Raw genomic sequence first — 12,259 nt, 5'->3', positions numbered from 1 at the left:
CGATCGACGGTCTTCGCGTAGGGTCAGTCGGAGTAAAAATATTTATCAAGTGCGTAACCGTATTAACCGATCGCGGCGACGTTACTTTGCCGGAGAAAGTTGGATGGTGTACTTGAATTCTGTAAAGTATACTTCGACTTAGTCGACGAGAGCTTTTTCTGCCGAGCGTGTCGACGACTTTTCGAAATGATTCCTTCTCATTTCTTCTACGCCTTCTTCTCTCGACGAAAAACCTATTTTCCCGCGACAGAACCTTTCGCGTTCTCTCTTTCTCTCTCTCTTTTAGTAAGGAAGATGTCGAAATCCAGGTGAGAAACCACGGTTTTTCAAAGATAGAAGTCAGTCTGAATTCAATTCACCATTCAAACAACGAAAAGCACGTCGGATAAAGAACATCTTTTCTCTTTATCTTTGTCTCGACAATATCCCTGTCTTTGTACGTGTATGAAATAGAGAAACACGCACGCTCGAGGAACTCTCGATCCAGTGACACAATGGCCTCGTAACGCTATATACGATGCCGATAAATTTTTTTTTACAACCGTCTATGGGAATCAATACGTGTACGATGAAAACGAAGAGAATGATACGTCGATGCGTCTGACCGTGACGGATCGTCGAGGATTCGATGCCAATCCAGCAATATGACGACGAACTGTCGTCGTTCTCAAATCTGAATCGTCTCATTTCGCAGATTGATCTGCAAATATGCCGAATATATGAAAGAATTTATCTCAAAATTGGAAGATCTCTGACTAATTGCTTCGTGAAGAATCAAGAAATATTGTTAATAATATAAAAAAATATACACAATATATTCTCGATATTGTTTTTAAATTAAATAATTTACAAGCGGAAAATTAAAAATCTCTCTCTCAGATGAAAATCAAAATAAAATAAACTTAAAGACATAAATGATGTACAAACGTTTCATTCGAATATAGGATTTTATGCTTTCGCATTGTTCATATAGGATGTGTGCTCTATGCTGCACTTAAGCATGTATAACGTAACGTATTGTTTGTCCGAGCAGCGTATATAACTTTCATAGCAAAAGTGCATTAAACTAGACGCAATGTTACCATCATTACTCGTTGCCGTCCGTTTAGAAGGGTCAGCGTCGAGCTCGGAACCGAGCGAGTCGAGCCAGTTGACTATTTAACTTTCATGCAAATGTCCGTCGCCTTTAGTCGCAAATATCTCTAGCCCAAGATATCGTTCTAACCGAGTTATATATGCGCGTCCGTTTCGCGGACAATAAAAGCTCCGGAGTGAAGAAGGGGCAGAGATAAAGCTAGTCCCAGGACGGAATTTACGCGAGATTTTGGATAGAAAATAGGGCCGATATAAGTCACAGATATAAAGGTTAACCGAGATGGCTCTACCGCAGAGTCGTTACTATTACTTCTTCCAAGTCTCTACGTTTTAACCCGCGTGCAGTTTTCAGGGAGCAAACCCATTCTTCCCCGCATCGCTCGCCAATGTACCTTCTCTTCTTCGCCATCCACTACCGCGAACTTCGTCTCGTCGTTCATCTCGTTGATGTGCGCTCTAGCTGGGCAAGGGCGACGAAGAAAAGGGGCATGTGGCGACGAAGAAGAAGAGGATAATGCGAGCAAGAGATGGACGCAACGCGCCACTCCGGAAACTTTCGACCAGAAATAGTCAGTTGGAGGTTTTTGTAAGACGGAAAGGAAAGCGCGCGCGAGCTGGTGCCCTCCTAGAACATCCGCCATCCTCTTTCAGCATCGTCATCCTCGTCGTCGTCGTCGTTACCGAAAGCCTCGTCGGGCGAGTGCGCGAAAATTCGGCACCGCTCCAGTTAACAATCGCGATTAAGATCCTTCCGCGGGCACCGCCGTACGAGCTGCGGACATTAGCGGGGAGATTAACGTCCGTTACGAGCGAGAGAACCAGGGGACGTGGAAGCGAAGATCTCGTTTCCACGGACGATAAACGAAGTATGCTTCAACGCGTCCGGATTTCGTTCCCAGGAGGGAGACGACGGGTGTATTGGGATTAAGGGGATGTCGGCCGTCGTGCGGTTAAGATGGTTTTAGGAAAAATAGAACGGTCGTTTGCGCCGATAACGGCGGCTGTTTTATCGATTAATGTGTGCATTAGCCCGTAAATCGATATTTAATAGATTATCTTTACTTAGCGGGAACTTGATATAACAGACAATTTTAACAAGTATTTTATAATATAATCACTTATTTTTAAATACTTAATATTCATGCAAATTGTGAAAGCACACTGCTTTTTTATCGATTAAAAATCAAATCTTACTTTGTTTTCTGTATAAAATGGAGAATTATTTTTCTAGGTAACTGATAATTGTCTTGGTTAAATATCTCGAAATATGAAATAATATTATGATCAAAATTGTTGGTAACATTTTGCAAATTTCAACTGTACACAAATTTTGAGATATTTTTTAATTTTTCAAAATTTATTTGCTTATACGAAACATGTATCATTAAAGCCAATTAATTAAATTAAGTAATCGTATTTGTTGTTACTATTAAAATTTTTATATATAATAGTAATAATAGTAACAATAATATCGTAAATTACTACATTTTCTTCTTAAATAAATAAATATCAATTTTATATTATGTCGAAATAATTTAAAATATTTTTTGCATGTGTCTTTGGCAAGACAAGTCTTAATTAAATTACAGACGCATAAATTATTTTCTTGACATGTACACATTAAAGACATGAGATTTCCTACCAAGCATTATTCAAAAGTTGCACTACTCTTCAATTCCAGGTCATATTAAAAATTCTCATCCGTGTCAGAATTTCAAACCAGGATTTCAAACTCGTCACTGCCATTTGCAGTTTCTCTGTTCCACGAACGTTACTAATCACGAATTATTATTCATCCCTCAAGCTGGCCGCCAGCGAAAATGACTTTATAGGACGGTACAAAATCTCTGTGTTTTACGACAGCAAAATTTCTTGGCTACCATAAATGCTCTTAATTTTTTATGATATTTCTTTCGTCAAAAGAGGCAAACTAAATTCTTTATTTTCCTGTGTATAATTGAGAGAGAAAATAATCAAGAAAGATTATTTTTATCAGTTAGATTAAATAATATGTATAAGTCTGCACAAATCGATTAAATGCTCGAAATAGAAAGGATGATGACAAAGTGATAATTCGCCAGGATAAGTCTGGATAAGAAACATTTGTGAAAAGGAGGAGTAGGAGGTGAGTTTATGCGCTTTTCGTGGCGTGAATGCAGTACGCGAACAGGAATATAACGTTCTCAGATAAGAGTTCTGTGCGCTTTTATATATGAACGATTCTACGTAAAAAATGTCTCTACATAAATTCCCTATAATTTCTACATCTTAGTATGTGATTCGGAAAATAATCGTATCATTAAAAAAATAGAAATAATTTACGAGATTTTGTCTGATATTTTAACGATATAATGTCATATTAATGATTTGTCTTCGATACGTCGTCGTCGCGTGGTTGCGAAAGAGTAGTGAGGAAGAATCCTTTTGATGCATATTTAAAAATCCCCCGCATTTACGCTGAATGTGTAAAGTAACGAGTAACTTCAATATTCATGAACTTTAGGCATTTGAATCCAGCTCGGATCGAATGAATTTATGTCGAGAAACAAATGCGTGAGAAAGAAAAATGATAGAAATCTTCGGAATCTCGCTGTTGCGAAGAGAAAGCGCAATCAATAAAACATTTGCATACGAATAAACCGCATAAAATTGTGAGAATAAAAGAATATAATTCAATAAACGATGAACAAATTGCATTTTTTAAAACAATGTGTAATTAGTGAATCCGTCCAAAGTTCATCAGTAATATTTGTTTTAGCAGTAAGTTAAAGAAAAAATAACTCTATTTAACTAAATAGTGATATAAAAACTCTTTTAAAAAAATTATTTTAAAAAAATATTTCTGAGATATTCTGAACATGCAATTTTGAATTACTTTTGCTCTCGCAAAGCAACTTAAAAAAGATTCAACTAGCATACATTTATGCGCTCTTTATCGTTAAATTATTATTGCTATAAAAAATTTATGGGAAATCTCGTTTACATATTCGCTATAAGATTTTTGTTTTGATTTTTGCAGAGTTATCGTAATTCATGAAATAATCGAGAAAACACCAGCGAATCTGGTAAAAGAAGCGCGAAAAAGATGAAATAGACAAATAAAAGATGATGGTGTCAGAGGCAATGCTGTACATTACGATGAGATAAAAAGGAAGTAAGAATCATATATTCAAACGTGGTCCAAAGGAATGTCTTTTGTTGGTTCGCGGACGGTGCAGTTTCAACGGATTGACATTCCATTTGAATAACGTTCAGTCTGTTTTCATCTTTTCCTTCGTGTCTTTCTTCTTAGCGTACCTAGTGACTTGCTCTTTCACGTGCTCGCATAATTCTCTCCTGACTTACCACATTTTTCTGAAGGCAGTCGGAAAATATCTCACTGAGGCGAATCTATTGTCATCACGTCGTATCCTTACTCGTAAATGAAGTGCAGCTAGTAAAGTAATGACTTCGTCGATATGTCGTATTCTTTGCAAGGACATATTAATTACTATAATTACTTTCTGGTTGATAGAACACATCAATTTTTTACTAATATGTCTTAAATTAATATTAATTTTTAAATAATTATTAGAAATAGATAATATAAAATTAAATTAAACTAAATCTTCCATATCATTTATTTATTAGATTTGCTTATTATAACTTTCTTAAAAATCAAAATTTATGTGAAATAATTAAAAAAAAATGATTTTGTTAGACATATATGCAAATTAAATAATTTAAGTAACATTATTATATCTTCGCGTTGTCGACTAACAATAAAATATAATTTTCTTGCGTGTGGTGAGTATATTCGATGACTCTGAAATATATAAAGATTATGTATCGCGTACACGTTTTTGAACGTATCGTTACGGCCGATTGTGATAGCCGCTCCATTTTCATGCCATTCATAACAGTTACGTGATACACGCTGCCTCCAATTTTGATTTTGATTCGTGCGTATATTAATTTAGTGCGAAATAATAACTGCAAATAAATGTAAAAAAAGTTACGTTCTCTATTATATGAAACACTTTTACAATCGCATAAAAAAATATTTTTATAAAATCAGTGAGAACTTCGATATAATATACGAGCAATGTACGTTTGATTGCACTCTAATTATTCGTCGCGTATAATTTTTCCGTAAATCGTTCATGGCGTTGCCGTAACCGCCGCATGTCAAATTTATTGATTGCATAGGCAATTTTCCAAACGAGTGTAGAGCGTCGTCATAAAACGCGACAGCTCGTTCGTTGAATAAACAAACGCACTCTGGTGTGCTATGACCTACTATCGCCACACTACGAAATATCGATTAAACACTGCTCTTGATTATTATTTTGTCGAAATGAATTTATGTTAGCTTATTATAATATTAATTTCTATAGGCCACGAATCCGTGCGGAACTTCCTCGAGGCTATAAATTCTCGCTATGTCGCGCCTTTGTGTCTGGACTAAATTGAGTTTAGCGCGCGTCGCTTGCATCTCGCGATCGAACTATAATTATCCCGATCTAGGGTACATGGTTTGCGCCCGACAAGACTTGAGAAAAATATGAAATATTCCATTTATCCGCGCATCACATATAATTTAAAAAAATAATTTAATTATAGAAAAATGTTTTTGAAGAAAATAAAAAACGCCAAATACATAAAAATTGTTCACACTTACACATTTGCGAGAAATGAAAGTTTATAGAAATAAAAAATTAAAACATATTTATATGTATTGTAATTGGCGTTTTTTATCATAAAATAAAAGTTTCTCACTCACCGGACGATGCGCGATAGTGGAGTTGACTCTGAGATTACTACGTTCATCTGTAACATACAAATATAAGATACAAAATAAAATAATGTTGAAATAAATTAATATTTCAAGAAATTATTATTATACAAATATAAAACTTGATGCGTAGAATATAATATAAGCAGATATTTAATAAAATAATTATATATAATTTCTAGAAAGGATTATACTTTTTAAATATAAGCTAAAATTATAAAATGTAAAAATATTTTTTCTGTAATTTTCGTTTCAAATTAATAAATTGAATAAATAGGAATAGATGCGCGTACGCAATTAAAAGAAAAAAAAGATAATGTACAAATAAATTATTCACCCAAGGCTATTATCCACCTACGCCATCGCTCGATGGGCCTTCCTCTTCCTCAAGTTGTCAGGGTCATTAAGATCCATTGATTCACACGCGCGACACTTTAAACGGCACTCCCGCACTTGAACGCACGATACTTTATACGAAACTCCCGCACTTTGGACGCGCGACACTAAATAGTACTCCCGTACTTATATTAAACGCGCGACACTTTGCACTTCCGAATTCCGCGAACGCAACATAATATTCTGTTTTGCGCAAGGATCGCACTTCAATAAAATAGTTTCAGACAAGATTTAAGCTTGAAACAGAAGACGGAATCGATAAACACTTGGCATCAATCGAACTCTAATCGATCCAGGCCGAACCGTTTACAGGAGCACAACACAATCTTATTAAGCGTTGTCCAACGATATCTCAATAAGAATGTTTTTTTATTGACATTAAAAGTGCGACAATTATTTAAAAAAAATATTGATAAAACGAGCTTTATAGAGTTTCAAAAAATCATTAACCACGTTTGGGTACTTGGCTTCCCCTTCAGGCTGAATCTTCCAGGTACTGAGCCCTCCCACCAACGTCAAGGTGTACCCAATGGGAGGGTTTCGTTGCCGAAAAAAGATGCTCCAAAAAAAAACAAGTATTGAGCATCAGCTACTCTTTCTCATCGCGAAATTTACTAAAATTTATTAAGAGAGAGAATAATTTTTTTCTCTCAAAAAATATCACATTTTATTTTAACATTTATATATAATTGATCAATTCCGAAATAATTCATATAAAGAATTTTTTTATTCTGTAATAAAATATTTATGGATTAATATCATGTCATTTATGGATAAAATATTTATGGATAATATCATGTCATTTCATTTATTTTAAATAAAATAAAATTAAATTAACTATAAAAAGATTAAGATAAAATGGAATAAAATTTATTTATTATGTAATAAATATAATTAATAATTAATGCGTACTTTATTAAATAAACTAGTTGAAACATATGATATAAATATCGTGTATAACCGTATATATAAATATATTCCGATTCGATGTATTGAGTCAACTGGGTTTGTCCTCGGTTGAGTTTATGTTTACATCCTAACAATCGAGAACATGCTTATACATTTCATCATCGAATCTCAAACCGGTATGACAGATACACAACGGCATATTGTTACTAATTGAAAAAAGTGCGGAATTTGGTGTGAGTCATGTTTCTGATTATTAATTTAAACATAAAAGTGAATTCACGTATAATATCTCTCTATTTATTTTTACTCGATTTGTTAGATTTGCTGCGACTTTGCACAGCAAAATTATAATATATTTGATAGACTATTGGAAGCAGCGCGCTTGCTAGATCTCCGCGTGATGCAGTTTGGCGTCACCTGCGCGTCGAGAAAAAAATTTTTATAATGTAATGCGTCATAATTCGTAATATATTGTTAATCGCGCTGAGGAAGGATCGAAAGATGATCCGAAACATTTGCCCTTTATTTTTGTAGTTTTAATTTTGACCAATAATATAAAAGAAGGAAGTGTTGTTTCTTCCCTGTGCTCCAACTACCGCGCTGTGGCTCTTATGTGTCAATTTCGATTTAATTTTTAATATTATTATTATAGTATACAAGAATTAATGTTATAGTAATTTATGTTATAGCTATGCATTTATATTTGCGCGTACGCAAATAATATTATATACATGATATTATATGTTATAATTTAAATATTTAATAATTATAAGAATTAAATTATTTAATAAATATTTTTAAATTATTGATGTGATTGTATTTTATAATACTTGAGAATTTGTAATAAAATATTATAATTTTAATAGGATACATACATACACATGACTTCTTTAAAATATATTATTCTACATTTTACTGAATTAACGCACTTACATTATAACATTGTAAATATAAATATTGCAATATGTATATCATACATGCCGACGGAATTTCATGTATATCATCTATTCGTACAAAATTCACGAAATGAGTCACACGTGTGCATGTTTCTGAGAGAACTAATGATTTTTTCATTTAAATGTTGAAAGCGAAATATGAGTCGGAATATGTCTAATGACTAAAAACGGCATACAAAATCTTGACCACAGCCGCGTGATATGCGCGGTTAACGAATTCAGATATTCCGACCGTACGTCAGAATTTTGATAGTGAGTCTCGCGCGGCACGGCGCACGCTTAACACGCACGTCCGGCGTGTAATGACCCTCGAAACGTGTCGCTGTCAAACACGACTTGACCTCCGTCGAGTGGAGGGTGACGGTCGAGAGGATGTAACCGGCCGGGGCCTGGGGACGTGGACGTGATGCACGTGTGACATATGCAGCTTCGTCCGCATCCGATATGAACCCGCGGCCGGTCGGCCAATAATCACCGTGGCCGCGGCCTTATAATTGATTCAACACGCGCGTTCGATCATCGATTCGCAATCAACACGACTCAGTCGTCCGCGAATCTGGACCGCCAAGCAGTTTCCTCTAATCTGACATTATCTACCGCTCTCTGAATCATTCATTATTACTACCCTGAGCGATAAGAAACCCGCAGTTCGCATTCATGCAAATGAATCGAACAAAATATGTGCGTTAATATTAATTATAAGGGTTAATATTAATTAGATGTGTATTAATAGTAATTAGAAAAAATTAATTAAATGCGATATTACTCTTAATCTTGAATTAACAAATTAATATTAATTGACACGCTAATATTAAATTAATTAAAATTAAAATTAAATTTAAATTAATAAATAAAAAAATTATATTGTAATTCTGTTATTATTTCTCCCAAAATGCGTTCTTTTCTTATTTAATTATTTAAGATTTCATATTATAAATCGTTGTATTGCATATTTTCCAAGAGAAAAAAAGTCGCAACGTGTTACAAAAATAAATGCATCTTTCTTTAATCGCTCAATATACGTGTGCAATACAGGTGCATATGTGTGTACATACGTATTTACGCGAAGCTTTTCTCGTCGCAGCGAGGAAAGTTTAATTGCCTCGATAAGCCATCCTGAATCGACAGTTTCGAAGCTATTCGTGTTTCGATGTTCTCCGGGAACCTACGAGAAAGAAGGGTTCTTGAATTCTGTCGGTGGCAGCGTGTAGATTTCGCGAAACAACTTCCTCCGGGCTTTTTCCACGGTAAAGGAAACCGAAAAATGCCCCGACGTGAATTGCACTTTTGCGAGCAAGTGAGGCTATCAATATTGGTATTTCGTTTCAGGATCGCGTTGCGCGAAGATGCGTGGGGGAAGGCATGCGGATGATGCTTTAATTTACGCGATGTTATCCGTCACGCGGGTCGAAGAGGAATGATCGAGATGGAGATTTGGCATGCGAAGTAATTATTCGACGGGAAATGCGAGCGGAGAACGGCGGTAACGAATCGAACAGAAAAAAGATTCAAGAATTGCTGACGAGCGGCAAAAAATCGACTGCGAAAATCTGCGAATATACCCCTTTCGGCCCAGTCGGACGAGAAAGGAGGGAGCCTTCAATTTTCAAGCGAGATTTATGATGGCCATTCGAGAAAATTGAACACGGACCGGAGAATCTATAATCTACAATGGAGAAATGGATGCGCGCCGGCGAGATAATAATCTACAGTGGACTTTATGTTGCCGATCAATAACGGCCATCGGTGGTATTTATTCCCGGGATATGGGGGTGAAGACGAGCGTTATATCAATACCGCGGACATTCAGGTATCAATTGGGGAACTTATTCAAAGTTTTAAGTGAATTTCATAATGCGGTTAAAGTTTGCCGCTTGAACGACGACATTTAGTCTGCGGGAGACAAGTAATTTTCTCGAAGATATGGCCTTCAGTGGGTGGAGGAGGAGGAGAAAGATCGCGTGAGTTACAAATAAATATCTTACAGAAGAGATCCCGCTAGAAATACGACGTTGTCGGTAATGAGAAAACGTGTAGAAAGTTGGGTCTCTGGAGGGATTAAAGACGACACCAATCGACCATGGATATAACTTGGCGCATCTCGATTAAATTATCAGTTCTCACCACGTACACTCTGTAAATACGAATGTGATTATATGTGTAGACGCAACAGGCTACAATGTTGCAAAAGTGCAAATATTCTGGAGAAAATGTTCCATTTAAACGCCGATTAATCGATTTTCTTATTTTCTTCCGATACCACTTTCTTGCAATTTTGCAAAGAGATAGTGATTTAAAGTGTTAATCGAATCGGTTTTGTGAAAACCGATCGTTATTTCGATGGGTACAAAATCAGAGCATTTTCGTTAATATTATCGATTTCCAAGGACTAATTTCTTATCTAACATTGGACGTTATAGTACAACGGAGAATGGCATATCATTGTGGCGTTTCGTCGTATCCCACCGATACGCAGATTTTAGAACGAAGGGTCGACCGTTACTGACGCTCCGTTGGCTGCAAACTACCCTGCGGCGCTATTAAGACGAAGACAACAACCCCGAGTTCCGGTTTCTACAGTTCGAGAGCTTGTACTTGGGGTCACAAGCGTTCGTGAAATCGTTTCGGCATTGTACGCGAAATTAATAATCGCGAAGCGGATAATATTGAGATATACAGCTGCAAATAGGAACGCCTCTGGGCTTCGCATAATTGCCTCAGCTAAAGTGCTTCTCTGGTCGCTGTTCATGATCCTGCGGATGAAATTCGATAAGATTTTCACCTCAATGCGCGATATCAGGATATGTTTGAATACTGTTAGGTCTCTCTTTGTAAATGTAATTTCGATATTCTAAACTGTATCATTTTTATCGACTCAAGATTTTTTATATCACATTCTTATAAGTGATATAATTATATATATTTATATATATATATAATTATATATAATTATTATATATATATTAATTATATATATATTATATATAATTATATATATTTGAAACGTCACTTATATATAAATATATATATTTATAAAAACAGTGAAAATATTCCGAAAATATTTTATATATTTTTAAAATTTATTTTACAGTGGTATTTTTTGCTTAAAATAACAGTCAATGTTTTTTTACTTGTTCTTTATGACTGATACGATGATTTTGATTCGATGCATATAATTTTATCTTGAAATTTATAAACACACACACACACACACACACAATAATATATTCTTCCATACTTTTCCGGTTACAAGCAAATATTGACTTTTGTCGACAAATATATATTTTAACGTTCAGTGAATAGTAATTTTTTGATTGATGCAAACAGTCTAGATAGAGCATGTATAGTAGAAAAAGCAAAATTGATCTACCGATGCAAAAGTTTGACCGGAAGAATCAATCATATCTGGCATGTTTGCTTTCTATAACAATTGGAACATGTGATCGTATTCACATTAATGCAGTATCTTTATTTTTCATATTTTTAAAAAGATAAATGTAATCGAACACATAACATTTAAAACAGTTTTCAAGAAAATATAGTTGCTTCTTTTATTTAGATAGAGAAAAACAGATGTTGACCTAATTGTTTCGAGTACTTATTGAAACTGTTTCATTCGTTACTTTTCTATTTAACTTTATTACTTTTTTAAAATTTTGCTTTTAATTAATTTAATTTTGATTTATTATTGCAAGGATTTCTGCAAAGAGACATGGAATCTAAATGTTCGATAAGGATCCACTTTAGGTGAGTATATTATATAACAGCCATGATGGGCATTTACCTATTCTATGAAGCAGAGAAAGAAGTCACGCACCATTCGTACAATTTTAGTCTCAACCGCGATGAAAGGGGAACCATCGAGCCTCGAGCCATCTCATTAAGTTCACGGAACGTCCGTTTCTTTTTACGCCTCTTCAAGGATGGCGCCTTTATCTCACGAGGTTAGTGCGACGATAAAAGCAGCCCGCGCAGGACTCGCGCCACCTGATTCGTTATAAAAGAGTTGTTTAGAAAAGAAAGTACTTCGTTACGCGGACCATTGTAGTCGGACCCTTTCAAGAACGGCACCGTTAACGACGCCGTTTTTCGCAGGACCCGATACGGACTTTTAAAATCAAAGAACGAC

General features: G+C 35.2%; 1 protein-coding gene across 2 annotated transcripts in view; it reads right to left on the bottom strand.

The window, feature by feature from the left end:
- The window catches only part of LOC145970077 (uncharacterized), a 104,145-nt gene extending 97,359 nt beyond the window's left edge, over positions 1 to 6,786 (bottom strand). Inside the window, exons 1-3 of one of the 2 annotated variants that reach the window (XM_083096585.1) lie at positions 6,207 to 6,786; positions 5,858 to 5,904; positions 4,441 to 4,563 (exon numbers count right to left, since the gene is read on the bottom strand). The gene's annotated coding sequence lies outside the window, so the exon portion shown is untranslated. The remainder of the gene's footprint in view (positions 1 to 4,440; positions 4,564 to 5,857; positions 5,905 to 6,206) is intronic. The other variant, XM_083096579.1, reaches the window with a different exon arrangement.
- Between the last annotated feature and the right edge of the window lie 5,473 nt (positions 6,787 to 12,259).

The sequence above is a fragment of the Camponotus vicinus genome, unplaced genomic scaffold (genome assembly GCF_025532165.1).
Source record: "Camponotus vicinus isolate PSW18456_S1 unplaced genomic scaffold, iyCamVici1.0 SCAF_1, whole genome shotgun sequence".
NCBI lineage: Eukaryota > Metazoa > Arthropoda > Insecta > Hymenoptera > Formicidae > Camponotus > Camponotus vicinus.
This window is presented reverse-complemented; position numbering and strand designations above follow the sequence as displayed.